This window comes from Pleurodeles waltl, chromosome 12 (assembly GCF_031143425.1).
Source record: "Pleurodeles waltl isolate 20211129_DDA chromosome 12, aPleWal1.hap1.20221129, whole genome shotgun sequence".
In the NCBI taxonomy this organism is placed as follows: Eukaryota; Metazoa; Chordata; class Amphibia; order Caudata; family Salamandridae; genus Pleurodeles; species Pleurodeles waltl.
The window spans coordinates 226,574,131-226,591,757 of record NC_090451.1 but is presented as its reverse complement, the minus strand read 5'-3'; positions in this window follow the sequence as shown (position 1 = coordinate 226,591,757).

The following is a 17,627-nucleotide window of genomic DNA, read 5'->3' as shown; positions in this document are numbered from 1 at the left end:
AGTGGAGAATGACATCCACTACCTCAGTCCTTGGCAGAATGAAGCACTCTGGGCACAAAGTCCCCTCCAGAACCATTGGAGAGATACATCCACTACCTCAGTGCTTGGCAGGATGAAGCACTCTGGGCACAAAGCCCCCTCCAGAACCAGTGGAGACTGTTATCCACTTGAGAGACTGTGGCTTTGCACTCCCCAGGATAAAGCAGTGGGCAAACCACCCACTGGAAAGACGTGAGAGACTGTGGCTTTGCACTACCCAGGATAAAGCAGTGGGCGAACCACCCACTGGAAAGACTTGAGAGACTGTGGCTTTGCACTCCCCAGGATAGAGCAGTGGGCAAACCACCCACTGGACAGACTTGAGAGACTGTGGCTTTGCACTCCCCAGGATAAAGCAGTGGACAAACCACCCACTGAAAAGACTTGAGAGACTGTGGCTTTGCACACCCCAGGACCAAACTGTGGGCATGGAGCCCCCTCGTAGAGCAGTGGCGTTGTGTGTTCATCAGGCTGAGGTGCCCCCCCTCCCTCTCCCCCTGAGGTGCCTGTATATTTTCTATCTGATGCCCCTCCAGTGTTCTCTCCGTTTGGAGTCAGGTATCATGTGTGGGTCTCGCCCATGCATTTTGGGCCCAGTGGTCCACGGACAATGATTGGTGCACTATCCGGACTTGTGTATTTGGTGTACATAATTGTATATACTGGATTTTGAATTTTGATAATGATATTTCACATGATTACATTTGTTCAAATCATTTCCTTTTCTCCTTGCGTTCTTCCAGGGTGTGGGGGGGCGTATATGTAATGTTGCAGCATGTATTTGTGTGTATGGTGTTGTGGGTGGGGGTGTTGTGTGTTGCGTGTGTGTGTCACTCTCTTTTCCCTCCCCCTCCCCTGTGTTGTAGGCGCAGTACTCACCGTGGTCGTCGCCGCCCTCGTTGGAGCTCTTGATAGAGGAGCAGGAAGACCATAATCGGCAGTATCTGCAATTTGAGCTCCATGGCGTCCTGGTTCCTCGTCAGGTGTGGAGAGGTGAGTGTTTTCCCTTCTGTGTACTGTTTCCGCTGTGTTTTTGTTCGCGTTGTTTCCGCCCCGGAAAAGGTGACCGATAGGCCTGTTGTGATAGGGTGGGCGGGACGTTGTCTTCTGCCTGTCTGTTGGCGGTGTCCACCACGCTGTTTGTTTGTACCGCCGTGGTGGATGGAGTGTTAAAGTGGCTGGCTATGTTGGCGGTTTCCGCCACGGTCGTAATCCCATTTTTTTCTCCGCTGGACTGTTTGTGGTATTACCGTCACTTTAACACCGACCGCCAGGGTTGTAATGAGGGTGAATATTCTTAAGGAATGCAAAATTAACTAAAGCATGTGAAATATAAACAGGAACTAAATCGCTGCCATTTATTACTGTAACATGCAGCATCAGACTGGGACAGAAACCAGGCCCAGGCACCAAAATAAAAGTGTCCCCCATTAGTCAATTAGGTAGCTGGAAATTAGGGCCGTTTTTAACTTGTAGAGACTGCTGTGTATATTTTTTGTAAAGGCATGGAAGACTTCATAGGCTTGAGTTTGCTGTAGACAGTGTTTGTTTAAATATCGAGAAAATCAACAGTAAAAACAGTAAACTGTAAAAAACTTCTCACCTGCAAGCCAACAAACAGCCAAACAAATGGTCCACATACTAACCTGACACATTAGCCCGTCAAAACAGTCTGGTTGCCCTATAGGCCAGTCCGACTCTGGCAACGTCTTATACACTCATTGCTCAAACAATGGTACAGTATTTTTGCAGGTAAAGTTAAGGACATAAATATAGGGATCATTTTAATGTAAATTTACAATTTCTACTGGGTCTAAGACTCAAGGGGCTCAGCTCAATTAAAGCCTTGCTCCAGCCACTTTTACATGCTGATTCTGCTGCTATGCTGCACCTATCTCACTGCTTTACTCACACTTATCTGCTCTCTCTCCCTCTCACTTTATTCCGTTTGTCTTACTCGTTTTATTTGCCTCTCTGCTTCCTTTTCCCTCATTCTAGATGAGCAGTTTCCATTGTGATGCGACGACGTCATTATATCTTATGTTGGTACACCCTGCAGGATATCCCACTTTTCATTCATACAGGGGAGGATGCACTTCACAACTAAGGGCACTTTAAGCACATGTCTAATTGCTGTCATCATCATGCAGATGCAGTAATTAGTTTCAGAGAGAGAGGGCAGCATGGGAAATGTTAAATTCTGAGGGGTCCACGGGGCCTCGAAACTGTTGAGTCTTAAATGATGCGAGGTCCCAAGGCAGCGAGCAGGCGCAGGGCCCTGGGCACCTGCCCACGCTGTCCATGCCCAGTGCCGGCCCTGTATAACTGCAAAATATGTACCAGTTGCACATTGCAGGAAGGACATCACGCGCTCTGACAGATAATGGCGAGTGTATTCTAGCGCTGCAACCTTAGACTCTAACTGACAGAGCAACAGTTCCAACGTCGGAAGCATTAGCCCTCAAGCCACAGCTCCTTATTGGTGTTCCGCGTGTAAGGCTGCAGCAGCAGCAACCTAGCTCTGGAGTACACTCACCATTAACTGTCACAGCGCCTCAAAGATGCGCTCCATCTGAATGCGTTATATCCAGCAGAACCTGCGCTTCACGTAACCACAATCCAGAGCCTGCAAGCATGCCACTAGGAGTACCAGTACGCTCTTGACACAAAGGTTCTCAAGGAGAGAACACCAGTGAGTACCGCCCCATTTAATGCACTGGTCATATTACATTACTGAATGAGCCAATCACACTGTACCTTGTGACGTGGTTGTCACAACTGCTGAAACAGCTGCTAATTAAATTGGTATGCTGTCAATGATTTTTGTGGCGAGGAATTTCAGAACACAACTGTAGGAAGTTGGCTCTGTATATACTATTTCAAAGTAAGAAATAGTGTGCACAGAGTACAAGTGTTCCCCTTAGAGGTAAGATAGTGGCAAAATTTGATAATTCTAATGCTCTATTTTGTGGTAGTGTGGTCGAGCAGTAGGCTTATCAGAGAGAGGGTAGTGTTAAGCAATTGTTGTACACACACAGGCAATAAGTGAGGAACACACACTCAAAGACTTACTCTAGGCCAATAGGTTTTTATATAGAAAAATATATTTTCTTAGTTTATTTTAAGAACCACAGGTTCAAGATTTGTAGTAAACACTTTATATGCAAGGTACTTCACTTAGATACTTTAGGAACTTTGAATAAAAGCATATCATATACAGTCTTTGTAAAAATGGCAATAAGCTATTTTCAAAGTGGACACAGTGCAAAATTCAACTGTTCCTGGGGGAGGTAAGTAAAGGTTAGTTTGTGAGGTAAGTAAAATACTTACAAGTCTCAGTCCTGGAGCATAGGCAGCCCACTGTTGGGGGTTCAAGGCAACCCCAAAGTTTCCACACCAGCAGCTCAGGGCCGGTCAGGTCAGAGGTCAAAGAGGTGCCCAAAACATATAGGCACCTATGGAGAACAGGGGTGCTCCGGTTCCAGTCTGCCAAAAGGTAAGTACCTGCTTCCTCGGGGGCAGACCAGGGGGGGTTTGTAGAGCACTGGGGGACACACAAGTAGGCACACAAAACACACCCTCAGCGACACAGGGGTGGCCGGGTGCAGTGTGCAAAGCAGGCGTCGGGTTTCAGGTAGAAAACAATGGAGGGACCCAGGGGGTCACTCTAGCAGTGCAGGCAGGCACAGGGGGAGCTTCTCGGGACAGCCACCACCTGGGCTAGGCAGAGGGTCGCCTGGGGGTCACTCCTGCGCTGAGGTTTGGTTCCTTCAGGTCCTGGGGGCTGCGGGTGCAGTGATGGTTCCAGGCATCAGGTCCCTTGTTACAGGCAGTCGCGGTCAGGGGGAGCCTCTGGATTCTCTTTGTAGCTGTCGCTGTGGTGGTTCAGGGGGGTCGTCTCTGGCTACTCACGGGCTCGCAGTTGCCGGGGGGTCCTCTCTGTGGTGTTTGTTCTCTGGATCTCGAGCCGGGGGCGTCCGGTGCAGGGTGTGAAGTCTCACGCTTCCGGCGGGAAACATGCAGTCTTTGAAAGTTGCTTCATTGTTGCAAAGAGGTTGCTGGTTTTGAGCAGGGCTGCTGCTCACTGGAGTTTCTTGGTCCTTTAGTCCAGGGCAGTCCTCTGAGGCTTCAGAGGTCGCTGGTCCCTGTCGGATGCGTCGCTGGTTACAGGTTTTCGAAGTTGGAGACAGGCCAGTAGGGCTGGGGCCAAAGCAGTTGTCGTCTTCCTCCTTCTCTGCAGGCTTGTAGGTCAGCAGTCCTTCTTGTTTCTTCAGGTTGCAGGAATCTGACTTCCTGGGATCTGGGGTGCCCCTAAATACTAAATTATGGGGTGTGTTTAGGTCTGGGAGGGTGGTAGCCAATGGCTACTGTACGGCAGGGTGGCTACACCCTCTTTGTGCCTCATCCCTGTGGGGAGGGGGGCACATCCCTAATCCTATTGGGGGAATCCTCCAAAACTAAGATGGAGAATTTCTAAAGGCAGGGGTCACCTCAGCTCAGGACACCTTAGAGGCTGTCCTGACTGGTGGGTGAGTCCTCCTTGTTTTTCTCATTATCTCCTCCAGCCTTGCCGCCAAAAGTGGGGGCAGTGGCCGAAGGGGCGGGCATCTCCACTAGCTGGGATACCCTGGGGCGCTGTAACAAAAGGGGTGAGCCTTTGAGACTCACCGCTAGGTGTTACAGTTCCTGCAGGGGGAGGTGTGAAGCACCTCCACCCAGTACAGGCTTTGTTCCTGGCCACAGAGTGACAAAGGCACTCTCCCCATGTGGCCAGCAACATGTCTGGTGTGTGGCAGGCTGGCAGAAACTGGTCAGCCTACACTAGAAGTCGGATTGGTATTCAGGGGGCATCTCTAAGATGCCCTCTGGGTGTATGTTACAATAAATTGCACACTGGCATCGGTGTGCATTTATTGTGCTGAGAAGATTGATACCAAACTTCCCAGTTTTCAGTGCAGACATTATGGAACTGTGGTGTTCGTGTTTGACAAACTCCAACACCATATACTCTTATGGCTACCCTGCACTTACAATGTCTACGGTTTTGCTTTGCTTTGCTGTGGTATAGGGCACCCTGCCTTAGGACTGTAAGACCTGCTAGAGAAGGACTTACCTATGCCACAGGCAGTGTGAGGTTGGCATGGCACTCTGAGGGGAGTGCCATGTTGACTTAGGCGGTCATTCTGACCCTGGCGGTCAAAGACCGCCAGGGCGGAGGACCGCGGGAGCACCGCCGACAGGCCGGCGGTGCTCCAATGGGGATTCCGACCGCGGCGGTAAAGCCGCGGTCGGACCGGCACCACTGGCGGGCTCCCGCCAGTGTACCGCCGCCCCATTGAATCCTCCACGGCGGCGCAGCTTGCTGCACCGCCGCGGGGATTCCGACCCCCCCTACCGCCATCCAGATCCCGGCGGTCCGACCGCCGGGATCCGGATGGCGGTAGGGGGGGTCATGGGGCCCCTGGGGGCCCCTGCAGTGCCCATGCCACTGGCATGGGCATTGCAGGGGCCCCCGTAAGAGGGCCCCTACATGTATTTCACTGTCTGCTGCGCAGACAGTGAAATACGCGACGGGTGCAACTGCACCCGTCGCACAGCTTCCACTCCGCCGGCTCGATTCCGAGCCGGCTTCATCGTGGAAGCCTCTTTCCCGCTGGGCTGGCAGGCGGTCTGAAGGCGACCGCCCGCCAGCCCAGCGGGAAAGTCAGAATTACCGCCGCGGTCTTTCGACCGCGGAACGGTAACCTGACGGCGGGACTTTGGCGGGCGGCCTCCGCCGCCCGCCAAGGTCAGAATGAGGGCCTTAGTCTTTTTCTCCCCACCAGCACACATAAGCTGTGAGGCAGTGTGCATGTGCTGTGTGAGGGGTCCCCAGGGTGGCATAAGACATGCTGCAGCCCTTAGAGACCTTTCCTGGCATCAGAGCCCTTGGTACCAGTTTAGGGAAAGAACACTGGTGCTGGGGCCTGGTTAGCAGGATCCCAGCACACTTTCAATCAAAACTTAGCATCAGCAAAGGCAAAAAGTTAGGGGGTAACCATGCCAAGGAGGCATTTCCTTACACAACCCCCCCCCCCAAATGAAAGAGGATGAGACTAACCTTTCCCAAGAGAGTATTCATTTTCTAAGTGGAAGAACCTGGAAAGGCCAACTGCACTGGCATGGGCAGTCGCAGGTCTGTGTTCCACTACAAAGTCCATTCCCTGTAGGGATATGGACCACCTCAACAGTTTAGAGTTTTCTCCTTTTATTTGCATTAGCCATCTGAGGGGGTCTGTGGTCAGTTTGAACTATGAAGTGAGTACCAAAAAGGTATGGTCTCAACTTCTTCAGGGACCAGACCACAGTAAAGGCCTCCCTCTCAATGGCACTCCAACGCTCCTCCTTGGGGAGTAACCTCCTGCTAATACAAGCAACAGGTTGGTCAAGGCCATCATCATTTGCTTGGGACAGGACTTCTCCTATCCCGTGCTCAGAGGCATCTGTCTGCACAATGAACTGCTTAGAGTAATCTGGAGCTTTCAAAACTGGTGCTGTGCACATTGCTTGCTTCAGGGTGTCAAAGGCCTTTTGACAGTCCACGGTCCACTTCACTTTCTTGTGCATTTCCTTGGAGGTAAGTTCTGTGAGGGGTGTCACTGTTGATCCATATCCCTTCACAAACCTCCTATAGTACCCAGTCAAGCCAAGGAATGCCCTGACTTGAGTCTGGGTTTTTGGAGCTACCCAGTCCAGAATAGTCTGGATCTTGGGTTGAAGTGGCTGAACTTGGCCTCCGCCTACAAGGTGTCCCAAATAAACCACAGTACCCGGCCCTATCTGACATTTAGATGCCTTGATAGAGAGGCCTGCTGCTTGCAGGGCCTGCAGAACCCTCTTCAGGTGGACCAGGTGATCCTGCCATCTGGTGCTAAAGACAGCAATATCATCAAGATAAGCTGCACTAAAGGACTCCAAGCCAGTAAGGACTTGATTCACCAACCTTTGGAAGGTGGCAGGGGCATTATTTAAGCCAAAGGGCATCACAGTAAACTGGTAGTGCCCATCAGGTGTAGCGAATGCTGTTTTCTCTTTTGCTCCTGGTGCCATTCTTATTTGCCAGTACCCTGCTGTCAAGTCAAAGGTACTCAAGTATTTGGCAGCACCCAATTTGTCAATAAATGGCCCTTGGAATGGGGTGAGCATCTGTCTTGGAGACAGAATTAAGCCCTCTGTAGTCCACACAAAACCTCATCTCTCTCTTGCCATCTTTTCTGTGAGGTTTGGGGACCAAAGGACTGTCAGAGTGCTCAATCCCTCCCAACTTCAGCATCTTGTGGACTTCCACTTTGATGCTTTCCTTAACTTGGTCAGACTGTCTGAATATTTTGTTTTTGACAGGCATGCTGTCTCCTGTGTCCCCATCATGGGTACACAGGTGTGTCTGACCAGGGGTTAGGGAAAAGAGCTCAGCAAACTGCTGGACGACTTGCCTGCAGTCAGCCTGCTGTTGGCCAGAGAGGGTGTCTGAATAGATCACTCCATCTACTGTGCCATCCTTAGGGTCAGTGGAGAGGAGATCAGGGAGAGGTTCACTCTCTGCTTCCTGATCCTCATCTGTAGCCCTTAACATGTTTACATATGCCCTATCATGGAAGAGTTTTAGGCGGTTAACATGGATCACCCTCTTGGGGGTCCTGCTAGTGCCTAGGTCCACCAGGTAGGTGACCTGACTCTTCTTCGCTAGCACTGGGTAAGGGCCACTCCATTTGTCCTGAAGTGCCCTGGGAGCCACATGCTCCAGAACCCAGACTTTCTGCCCTGGCTGAAACTCAACCATAGCAGCCTTTTGGTCATACCACATATGCTGGAGTTGTTGGCTGGCCTCAAGGTTTTTGCTTCCCTTTTCCATGTTCTCTGCCATCCTTGAACGTAGGCCTAGTACATAGTCCACCACATCTTGTTTAGGCTCATGGAGAGGTCTCTCCCAGCCTTCTTTTACAAGAGCTAGTGGTCCCCTAACACGATGGCCAAACAGAAGTTCAATGGGGGAAAACCCTACTCCCTTCTGAGGCACCTCTCTGTAGGCGAAAAGCAGGCATGGCAAGAGGACATCCCATTTCCTTTTGAGTTTTTCTGGGAGCCCCATGATCATGTCCTTCAATGTCTTGTTAAATCTCTCAACAAGACCATTGATTTGTGGATGATATGGTGTGGTGAATTTGTAAGTCACCCCACATTCATTCCACATGTGTTTGAGGTAAGCTGACATGAAGTTGGTACCTCTGTCAGAAACCACCTCCTTAGGAAATCCCACTCTGGTAAAAATACCAATGAGTGCTTTGGCTACTGCAGGGGCAGTAGTGGACCTAAGGGGAATTGCCTGAGGGTACCTAGTAGCATGATCCACTACTGCTAGGATATACTGATTCCCTGACGCTATGGGAGGTTCAAGTGGACCCACTATATCCACTCACACTCTTTCAAAGGGGACACCAACCACCGGAAGTGGAATGAGGGGGGCCTTTAGGTGATCACCTGTTTTACCACTGGCTTGACAGGTGGTACAGGAGGCACAAAACTCCTTTACCTTCTGGGACATACTGGGCCAATAGAAATGGTTGACTAACCTCTCCCGTGTCTTGGTTTGTCCCAAATGCCCAGCAAGGGGAATGTCATGGGCTAAGGTCAGATTTAAATCCCTGAACTCCTGAGGCACTACCACTCTCCTAGTGGCACCACGTTTGGGATCTCTTGCCTTAGTGTGAAGGAGTCCATCTTCCCAATAGACCCTGTGTGTTCCACTGACAATTCCATTTTCTTGTTCAGCTGCTTGCTGTCTTAGGCCTTCAAGAGAGGGACAAGTTCCTTGCCCCTTGCACAGCTGTTCCCTTGAGGGCCCCCCTGGGCCCAAGAGCTCAACCTGGTAAGGTTCTAGCTCCATTGACTCTGTTCCCTCAGGGGATAGAACTTCTTCCTGAGAAGAGAGGTTCTGTTTCTTTTTCTGTGCTGAAGCTGGTTCCCCAGTCTTCTTTCCTTTTCTCTTGGAAGGTTGGGCCATTATTCCAGACTCCAACACTTCTTTTTCACCCTGAGACCTGTATTGTGCCCTTGTCTTGACACACACCAGTTCAGGGATACCCAGCATGGCTGCATGGGTTTTGAGTTCTACCTCAGCCCATGCTGAGGACTCCAGATCATTTCCAAGCAGACATTCTACTGGTATAGGGTCTGGGAGGGCAGCAGCCAATGGCTACTGTCCTGGAGGGTGGCTACATCCTCTTTGTGCCTCCTCCCTGTGGGGAGGGGGGCACATCCCTAATCCTATTGGGGCATCCTCCAAAAGTAAGATGGCGGATTTCTAAAGGCAGGGGTCACCTCAGCTCAGGACACATTAGGGGCTGTCCTGACTGGTGGGTGACTCCTCCTTGTTTTTCTCATTATCTCCTCCAGCCTTGCCGCCAAAAGTGGGGGCAGTGGCCGAAGGGGTGGGCATCTCCACTAGCTGGGATGCCCTTGGGCGCTGTAACAAAAGGGGTGAGCCTTTGAGGTGTTACAGTTCCTGCAGGGGGAGGTGTGAAGCTATTCACATAGCACGTTTTATCGGCAACAGTCAGTTTCTGCCTCTGCAATTAACACATGAAGGCACACAACACTATATAAATAAAAGGAACAATAAATAGAGTAGGCTGGTGATTCCAGTGGGGCATGAATGCTGGTGAATGGCATGACACTGTCTACTTGTGAGGCAGTGGTGCCCCCAACATTAGAATGGAAAATGTCATGTGGATTTGTAGAGCGCACCATTCCCCGGATGGGTATGGTGGTGCTAAGCAGGTATTCTGTAGCTAGCCTAGGGCGGCTAGAGGGGCTAATCAAAGAGCCAGGTCTTCAGCTTCTTGAGGAACGCAAAATTTTTAAAGGAGGCCCTGTTGTGTAACAGCAGTTTGTTCAATGCTTTAGAGCAATGTAGAAGGTCTATGTTCTGTGTGTATGTGTAATCTGGATCAGAGTTGTCAAGTGGATTTGTGAAAGGAGATACAGCTATTGAGGTATGCACAAGGATATCAAGTCTTCAAAATGCCAGGCGTAGCGGAAGTGAAATCACATGCCAGTTCATCTTTACTTTCAATCACAAACACATGAGTTACACATGCACACATTCATTCATATACACACTGTATTTTACATAGGCACAGTCTTACCCACAGACATGCACACAACATACATTTAAATGTGTTTTTTACTGACTTCAGCTACCAAGGAGGGTCATGTTCCAGCTAACTGTACTCTATTTTTTATTACACTAATAGTGAATATTATATAATTATTAAAAAACTGAGTGAAAACAAGGAAGTGGAGCCCAAGCAACAAGCTGCCCCTTTGTTCCTGGCACTGATTTTGCAACATCTGATGCCAGGGGTTGCAAAGGCATTGCCATGGGCTGCAAGGGGCAAGCTGGGAGTCGCAGCTGCAACCCCTGGTGGCCCCTAAATGATATTCATGGGTATGCAGTGCCTGTGTTGGTGTGAGTGAGGTGTTTGAGCTCTGCCCGTTTGTGTATAGGGAGCCAGTGGAGTACCATGAAGTTCTGTGTGATATGCATGTGTCAGGAGAGGTTAAGTGTGAGTCTGGAAGCCAAGTTCTGAATGGTTTTCAGTCTTCTGGTGAATTGTTTGCTGATTCCTGCATTTAATGTGTTCCCGTAACTTAACTTGCTTCTGGCACATAGGTGTTGATCATGAGCCATTTTTTTCTGCATCTTCAGGGTGTGAACGCAGGAGTGTGTTGACTAGTGTTGTCATGTCAACTTTGCTGTTGATCCCAAGGTTCTTAGTGTGGGTGGAGGGGAAGAGTGTTGCTCCTAGCTTCACTGGCCACCAGGTTGTGTCCCATGGTCCGGCGTTATTTCCGAAGATCACAACTTCTCTCTTGTCTATTTTCATTCGGAGACAGTTGTTTTTTATCCAGTCAGTGACTTCAGCAATGCAGGTTGTGACCTTATTGCAGGTGCTGGAGGTTGTCAGAACCCCGCTCAGAGGGCCACTGGGCACGCAGGGGCTACTGGACCAAACCATGATGGTTGTAGCCTTTTATGCCTGATGTCCTGGGGCCCAAGCTGCTATGGATCCTGAACAACTGGGCTAAGTACCCATTCTGGTCTTCTTGACCTTGCCCCCAAAAAGAAGGTCATAAACTGTTGCACAACCTCCCCCAGAACACAAAAGGACCATTCGCATGCCGCCAGTGTCGATTCACCTGCTCCACGGTGACTCCCACCGGCACTTCACCTGTGCCAGCCAATCCAGAGAAGCAACTACACTGCTTACTGATCAACAGAAGTTCCCTCTGCAAACACACCACGGAGATATGGGACACCCTAAGCATCCTCAACCCGGACCTAATGTTCATCACTGAGATATGCGCCACCCCTGTTGGCTACAAAAAGATCCATAAAGACTGCCAAAACAGGCACGGAGGAGACATCGCCATCATACAGAAGGATAGCCTCACATGCACCACTTTCGAAGACGAGACATCCCACCTCATGGAACACCTCAACTTTCTCATCAGAATCGACACCAGAACCACCATCAAGGAGACCCTCGCATACAGACCCTCAGGCCCCTGCCCTAATTACTGCAAAGACATTGCTAACTTCATTGCCCAGCTGCCCATCGACTCAACAGACTACATATTTCTAGGAGATCACAACTTTCACCTGGACGATCCCCTTGACCACAACTCCACCAACCTCCTGGACCACCTCAGCAAATTAGGACAGGACTCAGTCAACTTGTCACCAACCTCACCAACACAGCGAGCCACATCCTCGACCCTATCTTCTCACCCAGCAACAAAGTCATATTCTTCCACACCTTGGAACTCACATGGACCAACCACCACATGGTACGCTTCTCCATAGTTCTCTATCCCGAGCCCTCGACCACTCCACTGACACTCCCCCTCCGCAGATGGAAGAAAGTCACCAAAACTCAATGGGGAAACACCCTCCACTCCAACAGATCCACGCTTTCAAACAACCTGGAACAAGATGCCAACAAACTAACCGACTGGCTCCTTAACTGTGCCAACAAAGTAGCCCCCATTACCAGCTCCACCTCCAAAAGTTCCAGTAAACCAGCAAAATGGCTCATTTCTGAACTCCGCACACTCATAAGAGACTGCAAGTGGATGTAAAGATGGTGATGCACCAGCAAAGACCAAACAGACCGCTCAATTCACAAAGAAGCCCTAAAAAAAATACAATCTCCGCATCAAAGAAACTAAGACGATTCCCCTCCTCAACTGCATCAAGGAAAGGGCCAACAGCCCAAAGGAACATTTCAAGATTATCAAACAGTTCTCCTGCCCGGCGACTGCTGAAAATGCCATCCAACTGTCACAGACCCTCTGTGACTCACTGGTGGAATATTTCCACAACAAGATCACAGCTATCTACAATAGTTTTCCTCACCAATCCACCAATGTAGACACCTACTCATCCCAGGAGGAGGATCTCACAGCCACCTGATCAAGGACTGGAGGCCCCTATCCAACTAGGAAACAGCAAACCTCATGAGAGCTACCCACACCGGCTCACCCAACGGCCATGCCCCTAGCACATCTTTAACCTGGGCCAGAAGGAAATCAACCAAGTCCTCACTCACATCATCAACACATCCATCAGAGCAGCCACCATCCCCAAAACCTGGAAACAAGCTGAAATCAAGCCACTCTTCGAAAAAAAACTATGGCCGACCACAACAAACTCAAAAACTATCGACACATATCGCTGCTCCCTTTCCCAGCAAAAACTTTGGTAAAAGCCATCAACAAACAAGTTTCTGGGGGGCGTGGCTAACTGCCCAAGATGGCGGTCATCTAACTGCAGAGCTCCCGGTCTGGGCCCGCTAAAATCAATAAATCTGTAACAAATCGGGGCCATCCATGGACGAGGGACCGATACCTGCCCTCAGGTGCTAGCCGAGGGCATATTGGAACAACGGTGGGCTCCTGGTCGGCATTGTATGGGCGTAACCGGGCTTCGTGAGGAGGTGGGCCTAGCGAGTGGAGAGTCGTGATCGGATGGGACGGTCGTTGGGCCGGCGGCGTGATGCGGTGAGTCAGGGACTCGACGGGGGCACGGTCGTGATCGGTGCCGGCTGTGGGGAGTCTGGGCTGCGGCGCTGTGGGCCTCTGCCGCTCCCGGATGCCTGATCCCCCCCCCTTGCGGTGTGCTGTGCGGGATGAAGCGCAGAGTAGAGACGGCGTGCGAGGGGCAGAAAGCAATGGCGACCTTAACTGCCGAGGAGTACAACAAGTGGAAAAACACAGAGGAATATCTCAAATTCTACTAGTAGTAAACGCTTTGCATCACACTACACTGTGCGGCTTACAGAATGGCCACCAATATGAGAGGGCTATGAGAATGGAACCGGGTGTTAGCTAAAAACACTACCAGCGTCTACCTTGCAGCCAGAAACTTACTACTGAGGCTGACAAGTGTATGACTGAGGCTGTGAGGATAGAAGCCTCCCTTGGTGAAAGCCCCTCATTGTTTTGACTGTGGGATCTGGTGTGCCGGTCTACCGGGTTGGTCGCACTACGTGTGGGCAAGGTCATGGGCCGCACAAAAGGCAAACATCTTGAAGGCGCAGAGACGCCAGCCTCCAGTAATCCGTGGCCAGCTACAGCAACAGATGCCTCAAAGGATAAACTTTATGTCATTTTACAGCAAATCAGGGAATCACGGCTGGCGATAGAACAACGGCTGGGCTCTATTACAATGGAACTGAGTATCCTGAAGGATGATAAAAAAAAATTAACTGACAGAATAAAACAGGCAGAAACAAATGTCGCTATTATCCTCCCTGCTCATAAGGAAAATAAAAACACTATTGAACACTTACAACACCAAGTAGAAGCCCTGCAAGAAAGAGTTGAAGACGCAGAAGGGAGATCGCGATGCAATAATGTCCGCATAGTCGGCCTCCCGGAGAGGAAAGAAGGACAAGACGCCACACAATATCTGGAAGCATGGTTGAGAATGACAGCAATGGATGGACTATCAACCCACTTTACGACAGAGAGAGCGCATCAAATTCCTGGCAGGAGGCCCCCACCAGGGGCACCACCGCACCCCTTGATAGCCCGGGTACTAAACTACAAAGATCGTGACATTCTGCTACAAGTGGCGAGAAAACGGACCCCATCATCGTAGATAATACTCGAGTCTCCATGTACCCGGACTACACACTGGCAGTCCAGAGACGTAGAGCTTCCTTCCAGTCAGTAAAGAGGCGGCTCCAAGCGGAGGGACTACCGTGTGCCCTACTGTTTCCGGCTCGATTGTGAACCACACACAATGAAAAAACACATTTCTTCGAAACACCTGATTTAGTGAGTGACTGGCTGGACTTGACCTTCCCACACTCGGGCCCTAAAGGCCAAAGTGATGCCCTACCACCAAGAAAGAACCACCATCCCCGCAAAGACAAGCAAAATCGACAACATTCAGCACGAAGAAAAACCGGCACAACATTGTCGCAGTTGTTGGAGGGTCAGATTGCTGCAATACAGTCAGCATACTCCATACATAGAGAAGGATCCCCCCTCCTGGCATTGCCTCTTCTGTAGACAGCACCGTCGTGTCAGACTCAGAGGGAAGCCCTGGCACTATTCCCATCCATTACTCCACAGACAGGATTAGGTTTCTATTATGTAAGGGTTTGGCAGAGTCAGTTTTGGCTTTGCCTAGTATTGGGTACAGTTGGGGGAAATGTTTATTATTTCAGAGTTTTAACATCAACAAATGCAACACACATAATACGTCTGGTGAGCAGCAGTCTGGCGAGAGGGAATAGTCTACTAATGTTCCATAGTGTTGTTGTTACATGATTACAATATTATTACTTGGAATGTACGTGGAATGGGATCTATCCACAAACGGCATAGAATATTGGCCCAATTGAATCGCCGTAAAGCACACATAGCATATTTACAGGAAATGCATTTCACCACTCATGAGGCGGTGAAACTACGCAAAACATGACGAGGGCAACTGCTCCACACCTCACATTCTGCGTTTGCTCATGGGGCGGCTGTGTGGATACGGTCTGGGGTTCCCTTCAAGGTACTGGACACAAATGTGGATGAAGAAGGCAGGTACACTTTGGTCTGAGGTAACTTAGATGGGAAGCCTGTGGTACTGGGTAGTATATGTGCCCCAAATAGTGGTCAGGATTCTTTCCTAGAAGGCCTATCGGTGGTGCTCTCACAATGGGCGCACATCCCCTGGATACTAGGTGGGGACTTCAATGCAGAGCTGGACACCACCCTCGACCGCTTCACCCCCCCACTGTCAGGCACTAACACGCAAAGACAAGCGGAAGCACTGCGGAATTGGTTACAAAGCTGGGCACTTACAGATATATGGCGGGCTAAAAATGTAGGGATGAGAGAATATTCCTTTTATTCCCACCCACAAAGAGTGCACATGAGACTTGATCGTGTTTTGTGCCCCGCTGCACTGCAGACGCACATGACCCATGCTACATACTTAGGGAAAACACTATCAGATCATAACCCATTAGAATTGACTATGAATTGGGGGAAGATGTCCACACCGATCCCAACATGGCGACTACATCCATTACTACTGGAAGATGCTGCGTTGAAAGAGGCAATGGCCCGGGTAATAATTAATTTCTTTACCAACAACACCGGTACTGCGTCCTCTTCGTTAGTAGAGTGGGAGGCGTTCAAAGTGGTGGTAAGAGGAGCAATGATGGGAGCAATGACAGGGGTATGGACAGTCATATTGAGGGAGCTAAGACAGGTAGAAGGGCAGATTGGGGCCCCTAAAGAAGGAGGCAGTGTTGCAGACCCCCCAAGCTCAGCAGTTACAAGAAGCCAGGGCCGAACACACAGAACTACTGGAACGACTACGAAAAGTAGACTATGCAAAATATAAGGAATGTACGCACAGTGAGGGGGACAAGGCAGGTGCGCTTTTTTTGCGCGCCTTATAAAAGATGAGCCATCCCCCACTCCCATATTGCACATTAATACACCACAGCAAACTCATATAAATACTCAACTAGAGATCAATGCGGCATTCCTACATAACCCTATATTCCGCCCCACCAGTACTAGATCAGGTACACCTTAGCTCCTTCCTATCTGACATTGAACTGCCGGCACCTGATGATACAGCCAAACAAATCCTGGGAGCGCAGATAACACAAGGGGAGATACGTGGGGCCATTAAGGATATGGCGCATAATAAATCACCAGGATCGGATGGTCTCCCGTCCGAATTCTATTCCTTACATAGTTCGAAACTGGCCCCTCATCTGGAGAAGTTATACCATGCCTCACTGGCAGTTGGCTACCTCCCTGATACGACTAAACAAGCAATAGTGACCTTGCTACTAAAACCTGGCAAGTCTGCAATAGGTATGTTGTACTATAAACCCTTATCTGTACTGAACACAGAATATAAAATACTAGCAAAATTATTAGAGCAGAGACTCCTCCCCTTTATAGGCAATTTGATCCATACAGATCAATGTGGATTTATACCATCTCGTAATACCTCCCTAAATATACGCCGGTTATATCATGTGATAGATTCTGCCAGAGAGAGATACCCCCAAGCGGGCTATCTTTCCTTGAATCTCTGCCAAGCACTTGACTCCTTAAACTGGGACTATATTTTTGAAGTGTAGGAACGATTTGGGCTTCCCCATGAGGACATACACTGGGTCCGACTGCTTTATGCTGCTCCTACGACGAGGGCGCACATGGGGCAGAACATTTCAAACTCCTATCATATTCAGAGGGGTACTAGAAAAGGATGCCCATTGTCTCCCCTGCTGTTTGTCTTAGCGGTGGAACCTTTGGGACACCAACTGCGAAGAGACGCCGAGTCTTGGGGAATTGATGTAGGGAGTACGATGCACTCGGTATCACTATATGCCGACGACATTATCTTGTATGTGAGAAACCATGGCCTCAGCCTGAGTTCTGCTGAGCAGATATTTCACAATTTTACACCACTCTCAGGGCTTGACATAAACTATGACAAGTCCATAGCATTCTTCCTCCGTGAATTAGATATAAGGGACACAGTGGGCTTTGCTGATAGACGACTGCGGGTAGCGGTAGACACTTTTCGATACCTAGGTATACAGATTTATCGAGCCCCACTGGACCTGTTAGAGGGCAAATTGCAGAGAGCAATGACCTCACTCAAGCCACAGATTCAGTTTTGGATAACGTTACCACTATCCATCACAGGCCGACTAGCGTTGGCCAAGATGGTGATGCTGCCCCGTATCTTGTATTATTTTATTAATCTACCGGTGAAGGTGCATGATACCTACTTTAAAGCACTACATTCTATGCTGATTGAACTTATTTGGGGGAGGGGAAGGGCCGGATTAGCTTAGCAAAGTTGCAAATGCCGGTGAACCAGGGAGGCATGAGTGCACCTGACTTTAAATCCTACTGTGTGGCGAGCCAGCTTCAGTGGCTCGCATACTGGCTGGCCGGACTAAACTTGCCAGCGACAGAGTTCACCCAGGCAATGTTAGATAGGGGCT